The 10,373-nt window shown below is 47.5% G+C and overlaps 1 pseudogene; it reads left to right on the top strand.

Moving 5' to 3' along the window:
* The first annotated feature begins 7,409 nt into the window (after nt 1-7,409).
* Nucleotides 7,410-9,983, top strand: LOC112623428 (annotated as a pseudogene).
* Nucleotides 9,984-10,373: the final 390 nt, after the last annotated feature.

The following is a 10,373-nucleotide window of genomic DNA, read 5'->3' as shown; positions in this document are numbered from 1 at the left end:
TTCAAGCAATTCTCCTGCCTCAGTCCACTGAGTAGTTGGGATTACAGGCATGTGCCACCACACCTGGCTAATTTTGTATTTTTGGTAGAGACGGGGTTTCCTCCATGTTGGTCAGGCTGGTCTCAAACTCACAACCTCAGGTGATCCGCCCACCTCGGCCTCCCAAAGCGATCGGACGACAGGCGTGAGCCACCGCACCTGGCCAATATTTATTATTTTAATGGCATCCATTTGACTACCACTTACTAAGAGATGTGTCCTGAAATCTACCACTCTGAGAGTGGATTTGTCAATTTCTTTTCATAATTCAGTGTTTGCTTTACATACTTCAAAGCTGTTTATTAATGCATACCAAGTTTGGAAGTGGTATAACTTCATATTGAATTGATACATTCATCATTACACAGAGACCTTTTTTATTCCTAATCATGATTTTTGCTCTAATGTCTATTTGTGCTTGATATTAATACAATGATCCTACCTGCTTTTGAGTATTTGCGTGGTATATCTTTTTACATCCCTTTACCCTTAACTTTTTGTGTGGATGGCTTAGATATATCTCTTGTAAACTGAAGGTAGCTAAATTTAAGCTTTTTATCCAGCTAGACTCTTTTAACTGATATTTTTGTCCATTGACCTTTTTTGTGATTACAGATATATTAGGATTTTTTTTTCCACCATTGTATTTTGCATCGCCAATTTGTCCTTCTTTTACTGTTGATTTTTTTCCGTTGTCTTCTTTTGGATGATAGCATTTTTTCTTATTCCATTTTTCTCCTCTACTAATTTGACCTCAATTTCTATTGTTTTAATACTTATCCTAGAAACTTGAATATACATATACCACTTAAAAATCTAAATCATTAGCGTTATCCCCCCTCCCTGAAAAAAGAACTGACTGTTTTTATTTAGATTATACCCTCTATATGTTATTTTTGCCCAGGATTATAGTTTTATCTGCTTTTTAACCCTATAAATTAGGCTATATTGTTATTTATTTACTTTTGAGACAGGGTCTCACTCTGTCACCCAGGCTGGAGTACAGTGCAATCATAGCTCACCACAGCCTTTAACTCCTGGTCTCAAGGGATCCTCTCACCTCACCCTTCCAAGTAGATGGGACTACAGGCAAGCACCGTCACAGGCAGCTAATTGTTTTTAATTTTTTTAGAGATGAGGTCTTGCTATGTCGCCCAGACTGGTCTCAAACTTCTGTTCTCAAGCTGTCCTACCACTTTGGCTTTCCAAAGTGCTGGAATTACAGGTGTAAGCCACCGTGCCTGGCTGCTAATCTACTGTTTAATTTATTCAGTCTTTAATTTCAATGTTTATGCATTTCAATTCTAGACGTTCCTTTCAGTTGTGTTTTAAATCTGGTCACTTTTGAATGTCTTTATTTCTTTAAACATTTTGTATGTGGTTATTTTGTGTCGTGTGTCCCATAATGCCAATATTTGAAGATCGTAGGTGATTAAACCTATTGCTTAGTGTTTTTATTTCCAATCATAATGTTTTGTTTCCTCATGTGTTTGGTCATCTTGCAGGGCATATATTAGACTCCGCTTAATCAAAGGGAATCCTGATAGGCATGAGGTCATGATTTTCTCCAGAGAGAATGTGCGTTTACTTACTTACTATACTGAAGGTGGCTATCACTTGGGATCACTTAACTTCTTTAGATTTTGCTGACTTGTGGATGTGGGTAGAATAAATTCCAAATCCAGACCCTATGGAATAGGAGGGGTTTGTCTTTCTACCCAGAGCTGAGACGGAGATAGGCTACCTGCCTGTCTCCCTGTAAGGGCGAACGTATTTTTCTACCCAACTTGGAGCCCCTCTACAAAGTCCTGATTCCGCTGCCCACATGGCACAGCCCCCAGGCCTGGTCTTGCTCCCTTTCGCTCGGTTATCGGTACCAGTATTTGATGCCGACGCAGCCTAAGTTTCCACACTTACTTTCCAGACCGCTGGCAGCAACTTGTTTATTGTTGTTGTGGTGATGGGGGTGGTGGGGTGAGGGGTGGGGGATACGCTTGGGTATTTTCCTTCACTTTTTATGATCTTAGTAACACATTTAAAAGTATATTTGTTGTGATTTACTTGGCATCTAGAAGTGTTGCTTCAGCAGAGCTTTCCAGATGTCTTGTCTGCCACGAACAGGAAGTGAAAGTCTCTGCGTGGATTTTGACCTCACCCAGCCATGACACAGAACAATCTCTGACCCACAAAACATGAGGCCCTTGTAGACCCGGGGACCCCGCCTTAGGTTTCTGCTGTTCTCACTGCGAACTCCCCAGGAGAGTCTTTAAGGGTCGCTTCTTAAAAATGGCCTTTGTTCCGTGCTGCTTCAGTTCCCCGAAGGGTTCCTTGCCCCAGTGGAGCAGAGCACAAGCTTTGGAAAAGGCTGCCTGGGTTTTAGTTTCCACGCTGCCTCTTGTAGGGGTGGAGCCTGGGTCAAGTGACTTGAGCTCTGTAAGTTTTGGTTCACCGTCCGTAAAATGGAGATAACAAAACCTTCTTACAGATTGTCAACTCAGGCTGCAAGACATCAACAGAGGACATACCTTCCATCCATGATTCAAGAGTTCGGATGACACACACTCGGATTCTGACCAGCTTTACCTTCAATAGATTCTCATCGAACACGTCACTGGCTGCATCGACGTTCCAGCATATCAGCCCACTTTACGGGAAGAAAGAAATGAGGAGAGATGAGCAGAAATCAGACTTCCCAGCAGACACAACCCGAGGCAGGGTCAGCACCTGGGCCGTTGGGATCCCAGACAGGATTTCAAGCTCCTCCTGGGATCCTAGAGGGAAGGTTTCTCGTGACAGGATTGAGGACACGCTGGCACCTAGCGTATCAGGTGGGGCAGCTATGGAAGCCAGACTCCTTTTCTTTCATAGATGGGGAAACTGAGGCCCGAAGAGGTGTAGGGGCTTGTTCAGGGGTACTCAGCTGCTGGCAGAGCTGGGCCTGGATGCAGGACTGCATCAGCCTCTTCTCCCTCTGTCACTTCCCCACAAGGGCAGATTCTTCCTCACGTTTTCCTCTTCCTTCTTTGTGTATATACTTAACCTGCTTCATGAGGAGATATGCTACTGTAAATTTTGTTACAATTTTTTTTTTTTTTTTTTGAGATAGAGTCTCGCTCTGTCGCCCAGGCTGGAGTGCAGTGGCCGGATCTCAGCTCACTGCAAGCTCCGCCTCCCGGGTTTATGCCATTCTCCTGCCTCAGCCTCCTGAGTAGCTGGGACTGCAGGCGCCCGCCACCTCGCCCAGCTAGTTTTTTGTGTTTTTTATTTGTTTTTTTTTTTGAGACGGAGTCTTGCTCTGTTGCCCAGGCTGGAGTGCAGTGGCGCAATCTCGGCTCACTGCAAGCTCCGCCTCCCGGGTTCACGCCATTCTCCTGCCTCAGCCTCCCGAATAGCTGGGACTACAGGCGCCCACAACCGCGCCCGGCTAATTTTTTGTATTTTTAGTAGAGACGGGGTTTCACCGGGTTAGCCAGGATGGTCTCGATCTCCTGACCTCGTGATCCGCCCGTCTCAGCCTCCCAAAGTGCTGGGATTACAGGCTTGAGCCACCGCGCCCGGCCCTTGTTACAATTTTTATATACCTCTATGAATGTTTTTAGATTATGGTCTTCAGATTCCAAAATTAATTTGTTTTGTTTTCACTGGAGTACTGCATATTCCCATGTAGATAGTCACCATGCTTGCAGCATTATTTAGGATTCTTTGATTGTAACTGCTATACGCTCAACTCACAGCACTAAGCAAAAAAGGCAACATTTTGCCTCACATAACTGAAGAGCTGAGGAGGAAAAGCTCCAGTTCAGGCAGGGGTGGATGCAGGTGTTCACAGCGTGTCACTAGGAAGTTGTCTCTCTGTGTGGCTTGGCCGCACCGTCCTCTGCCTGGGCGCGTTTGTGGGCCAGTGCTCTCAATGTGTTGGCCCCTGACCCACTTGCCTCATCACAGCTCCAAGTCCAGAAGCAAGAAAGGCCTCTCTTTCCTGATAGGTCCAGTGAACCCCTGAGTTCAGTCTCACTGCCTGGGGTGGTTAGGCAGTGCCTGGGCTAGGCCACGGAACACTGTGGTCAGTCAGGGCTGTGAACTGCCACTCCTGGGTTTGGAGGAGGGGCTAACCCTATGAACACCACACAGCTTGGTGAAAGGGCCTGGTTCCCCTACACGCAAAAAAAACCAAGGTGTTGCCATCAGAAGGAATGGGAATAGATATGGGACAGGCAAAGATGACTCTTCACAGTGTCTGCCATGTAGCAGCTCAGAGTGCTTCGTCACCACCCCAATCACAGGCACTTTGGTTGCTTCCAGAGAGGAACCAGACACCCTGGGTTCAAACCACATCAGCCCTTCTACAGCTGTGACCCTTGGGCAAATGTCTTTTTTTTTTTTTTTTTTTGAGATGGAGTCTCACTGTGTGGCCAGGCTGGAGTGCAGTGGTACGATCTCACCTCACTACAACCTCCACCTCCCGGGTTCAAGCCATTCTCCTGCCTCAGCTTCCCGAACAGCTGGGATTACAGGTGTGTGCCACCATGCCCAGCTAAGTTTTGTATTTCCAGTAGAGACAGGGTTTCACCATGTTGGCCAGGATGGTCTCGATCTCTTGACCTCATGATCTGTCCACCTTGGCCTCCCAAAGTGCTAGGATTACAGGCGTGAGCCACTGCGCCTGCCCTCCTTGGGAAAATGTCTTAGCTAACTTTGCCTCAGCCTCCTCACCTGTCAAGTGGAGACAGCAATAGCTCTTGCTCTGAGGGCTGTTATGGGGACTAGATGGGCCACTAACACACATAAAGACTACATCAGCCCTGGCACCTCGAGGAAGCACCCAACATATGTTAGCTGCTGCTTCTCACTTATAATCAGCATTGCTAAAATCAAAACATTTAATTTGCAAGATAGTGTTTACTTTCTCTGTATTTCCCTAGAATCCCTTTCTGCACATGGAATTACCTGGCTAAAGGTCCAGCTGTGTTCAGAGTGCTTGTATTTCACTGCCGGATAGCTCTCAGCTGCACGAGCTGATGATACCGTCCTGGCACGGTGCCTTGTACGGTGCAATACACATGACCTTGAGGCCGAGAGTCTTGCAACACTTTTATCATTGTTTTCTTTTCCTTTTTTTTTTTTTTTTTTTTTTTAGACGGAGTCTCACTCTGTTGCCCAGGCTGGAGTGCAGTGGGACGATCTTGGCTCACTGCAACCTCCGCCTCCCAGGTTCAAGCGATTCTCCCACCTCAGCCTCCCAAGTAGCTGGGACTATAGGCATGTGCCACCACGCCCGGCTTATTTTTGTATTTTTTAGTAGAGACGGGGTTTCAGCATGTTGGCCAGGCCGGTCTTGAACTCCTGACCTCGGGTGATCCTTCCGCCTCAGCCTCCTTTCAAAGTGCTAGGATGACAGGATGGAATAACACTTTCATTTAAGGGCCGGCAAAATCACTTGAGCATGCATCCATCAGAGGGAGGGCGGCTTTTAGGAGAGGTTCCACACAGTGTCCACTGCTGAACTGTTCATTAACTAGCTTTTTTTCTGCATCCTCCTCTTATTGCTATTTTCTGGGGCTTGGTTTTGCCCTCTTGAGAAAGAAATAGCCCTGTGCTTATTTCCCTCTCCCCTGGAACAAGGCACCATCCACTCTCCTGAGCTGCCGGGAACTTCTCCAAAATTCCTGGTGCTTTCTCACATTGAGCAACATGAGTCTCTTTCCTGTTTTTACCAGCCTCCGCCCATGCAAGGCTCTGAGACAAACTGCACGACCGAAGACGTCTTTCTGAACGCACAAAGCCCTGTTTGCCTAAGAAAAAGGTCGCGGGCCCAATCACACACATCTGGCTGCAGTCAGTTCCAATTTTCATTTTTTTTTGAGACGGAGTCTTGCTCTGTCGCCCAGGCTGGGGTGCAATGGCCGGATCTCAGCTCACTGCAAGCTCCACCTCCTGGGTTTACGCCATTCTCCTGCCTCAGCCCCCTGAGTAGCTGGGACTACAGGCGCCCGCCACCTCGCCCGGCTAGTTTTTTGTATTTTTTAGTAGAGATGGGGTTTCACCGTGTTAGCCAGGATGGTCTCGATCTCCTGACCTCGTGATCCACCCGTGTCGGCCTCCCAAAGTGCTGGGATTACAGGCTTGAGCCACCGCGCCCAGCCCAGTTCCAATTTTCTTTCTTTCTTTTTTTTTTAATGGCAATTCCTGCTGCCCTGCTGATACTGAATTTATTTTCATTTTAAGTTTTTCAGCAATAAGATCTTAAAAACCGGCCAGGCATGGTGGCTCATGCCTGTAATCCCAGCACTTTGCGAAGCCAAGGTGGGCGGATCACCTGAGGTTGGGAGTTCAAATTCAGCCTGACCAACATGGAGAAACCCCATCTCTACTAAAAATACAAAATTAGCTGGGCATGGTGGCACATGCCTGTAATCCCAGCTACTTGGGAGGCTGAGGCAGGAGAATCGCTTGAACCAGGGAGGTAGAAGTAGCGGTGAGCTGAGATCGCGCCATTGCACTCCAGCCTGGGCAACAAGAGTGAAACTTCGTCTCAAAAACAAACAAACAAACAAACTTAAAAACCGGCAGAAAATGTATCAGGGTGCCCGGTACTATGGGAGATGAGATATAGGCTAGAGCCCAGCCCTCGAATTGCTAACAGTTTTGCTTGGGAACCAGAATTAATGTCTTCCGCATACTCAGGCCAAGGTGACAGCACCGGCTCTCAGAGCAGCTGGATTTCAGGAACTTCCCATCCTCTCAACCCACACGGGAAGGGACAGGCCCCTCGGCAGTTAGAGAACGCACTTGGTCACACTTCAGGGTTGCCGGAGGGAGGGTGGAGGACTTCCTACCTCACGGTGATCTGAGGTCCAGCAACCCTAGGGACCTCAACTTGAGGCTCTGTAGGGCTGTGACACAGCCTCTTTGCCTGCCAGCCCTGCCCCGGATGCAGCCTGCTGAGCGAGCGTGGAGGAGGGGAGCTATGTGGCCAAAACTCTGAGGCACTGAGGAGCACGAGGGAGCCACCCTTCCTGGCATTTCTCCTGAGGCTGTCTGTCCTTCCCCAGCCTCTTGAGCCTACAGTCCCAATCAAGAGCCAGGCCGGTTTCTGCAAGTCCAGGAGCAGAAGAGAAACCAGTGAAGATTTCACCACTACATATCAGACCAACTATGGCTGCTGGGTGATGGCGCTGCTCTGCTGCCAACACACGATTGCAACACTGAGAAACTGCCACCAAGAAAACCCCCAAATCCACTGATCCCACAAAGAGCGGACAAAAAGGAAGGCTTCATGCTGAAGAAGAAGAAATACAAATGTGTATGTGCCGTTTTGCCTCTTGACATTACCGTGGAGGCATTCACACGCCTGTCCATTTGGCATCGTCATGAGCGATCCCCAGACAGAGGAACCAAAGGTCAAGTTTTACAAAGATAACCAAGGACATCTTAAAGGAGACGGGCTTTGCGATCGTTAGAAGACGGAAGCTGTGGATCTTGCATTCATGCGTTTGGATGAAGATGGGACATTAGAAACTGCACGTTGCAGGTTGAGGTGGTCAAGTTTCAATGGAATGGGAAATATGAGGCTTCAGGAAGGAAATACAGGAACCACAGGAAGGCTCTGTCTCTACAGCAGAAGCGGCCACGCCGCGGGCCATCCAAACGCCACGACATGAGTGAGTTGTCCTCATCGAACACATTTCATCCTGTGAATTTTGAGGATGGCCAGAGAAGTGTGGGGAAAAGAAAGAGATCAGCTTCTTACTGTGTCTATATAGAAAGAAGTAGACATAAGAGACTCCATTTTGTTCTGTATTTGAGATGCTGTTAATCTGTGACCCTACACCCAACCTTGTCCTTGCAAGAGACATGTGCTGTGGTGACTCAAGGTTTAATGGATTTTGGGCTGTGCAGGATGTGTCTTTGTTAAACAAGTGCCTGAAGGCAGCTTGCTGGTTAAAAATCCTGCCTGTCCCTGGGCAATGGAACATCTCGGGGTGAGACCCCGATTGTATGCTCTGTTTACTGAGATAGGAGAAAACCGCCTGGCGGCATAAGGCGGGACTTGCTGGAGCAATGCTGCTAAGAGGTTTATGGAGATGTTTGCATATGCGTATCAAGGCACAGCATTTTCCTTTGAACTTACCCATGTCACAGAGATCTTTATCCATATGTCTTACTCCTAATTTTCTCCCTAAAATGATCCTATTGTCCTGCCACTCCCTTATCTTTAAGATGGTAAAGATAATTATCAATAAATACTAAGGGAACTCAGAGACCGGGTGCCGGCGTGGGTCCTCTGTATGCTGAGCGCTGGTCCCCTGGGCCCACTTTTTCTTTCTCTATACTTTGTCTCTGTGTCTCATTTCTTTTCTCAAGTCTCTCGTTCCACCTAACGAGAAACGCCCACAGGTGTGGAGGGGCAGACTACCCCTTCAAGAAGACCTTCAAGGACAGTCAAGTTTGGACCAACTCGGAGGCTCATTCTCTTTGACAGACACCTGGCTGGTGAACCTGTGTCATGGAGGAATGCAGGAGCAGCTGCTCACTGTATTCAAACCTTTGATGGAAGGTGGTTTGAATGATACGGTTGAGCAGACTCCAAGGCTGAGAGGACGGGCGGCTTCCTTCAGTGTCCCTGAGGCCAACACACTCAGTGCTTCGATTCCACAGAGGGGGACTTTGGGTGGCGCTGGGGGCGTTGAGGAAGAAAGGGCCCTGGGCACAGGCAGCAGCGCCGTCCTCAGTAGTGGGCACAGGCAGCAGCGCCGTCCTCAGTAGTGGGCACAGGCAGCAGCGCCGTCCTCAGTAGTGGGCACAGGCAGCAGCGCCGTCCTCAGTAGTGGGCACAGGCAGTAGCGCTGTCCTCAGTAGTGGGCACAGGCAGCAGTGCTCTCCTCAGTAGTGATGACAAGGAGGAGGAGGAGAAGGGAAAAGAGGAGGATATGATGACTAAGATGATATTTAATCCCTTAAACTTGCTTTTAGGGAAGTTCCTCCATCTGCACGTGCCTGTCAGGGTAATTATTAGTAGTGTTACGTGAACACATGCACAGTGGTACAATGCCATCAGACTAAATTTTTAAAAAGTTTTAAATTTTCATTGTAACTGGCAATTAATGATTTTTAAATTATTTTTATTTATTTATTTATTTGTTTTTTGAGACAGGTCTCATTCTGTCACCCAAGGCTGGAGTGCAGTGGTGTGATCTCAGCTCACTGCAACCTCTGCCTCCCAGGCTTGAGCAATTCTCTCACCTCAGCCTCCAAAGAACCTGGGACTGCAGGTGTGCGCCACCACACCTGGCTGTTTTTTTTTTTTTTTTTTGTAGGGTTGGGGTTTTGCCATGTTGCCCAGGCTGGCCTCAAACTCCTGAACTCAAGTAATCTGCCCATCTTGGCCTCCAAAAGTGCTGGGATTACAGGTGAGAGCCATCACGCCTGGCTATTTTTAAAAAGAGTCTTGCTCTGTCATCCAGGCTGGAGTGCAGTGACACAGTCATGGTTCACTGCAGCCTTGAACTCCTGGGCTCACGTGACCCTCTTGCTTCAACCTCCTGAATAGCTGGAATTACAGGTGCATGCCACCATGCCTAGATAATGTGTAGTTTAAGATTTTTTGTAGAGATGGGGTCTCACTATGTTGCCCAAGCTAGTCTTAACTCCTGGCCTCAAGCAATTGTCCTATCTCAGCCTCCCAAATTGCTGGGATTATAGGCATCACCCACGGTGCCCACCCATTAATTTTTTTTTTTTTTTGACAGAGTCTCTGTTGCCCAGGCTGGAGTGCAGTGATGCCAATCTTGGCTCACTACAAGCTCTGCCTCCCAGGTTCACGCCATTCTCCTGCCTCAGCCTCCCGAGTAGCTGGAACTACAGGCACCCACCACCACGCCCGGCTAAATTTTTGTATTTTTAGTAGAAATGGGGTTTCATCGTGTTAGCCAGGATGGTCTTGATCTTCTGACCTCATGATCTGCCCACCTCGGCCTCTCAAAGTGCTGGGATTACAGGCGTGAGCCACTGCGCCCAGCTAAGCCAATGATTTTTAAATACTTTAAATAAATTAATTTTGTAATGTTTCACTTAAAAAAAGAGATACATTCTGAGAAATGTATCATTAGGTGATTTCATAATTAGTTGATTTCATTGTCAAGCAAACATCATAGAATGCACTTACACAAACCTAGATGGTACAGCCTACTACACACCCAGGCTTTATGGTAGAGCCTATTGCTCTTGGCTGTAAACCCCTAGAGATGTTACTGTACTGAATACTGTAGGCAACTGTAACACAATGATAGGTATTTGTGTATCTAAACATAGAAAAGCTACAGTAAAATTACAGT

The sequence above is a fragment of the Theropithecus gelada genome, chromosome 4, assembly GCF_003255815.1.
Source record: "Theropithecus gelada isolate Dixy chromosome 4, Tgel_1.0, whole genome shotgun sequence".
Classification (NCBI taxonomy): domain Eukaryota; kingdom Metazoa; phylum Chordata; class Mammalia; order Primates; family Cercopithecidae; genus Theropithecus; species Theropithecus gelada.
The sequence above is the reverse complement of the archived record's forward strand: the minus strand, read 5'-3'. Positions and strand labels throughout refer to the sequence as shown.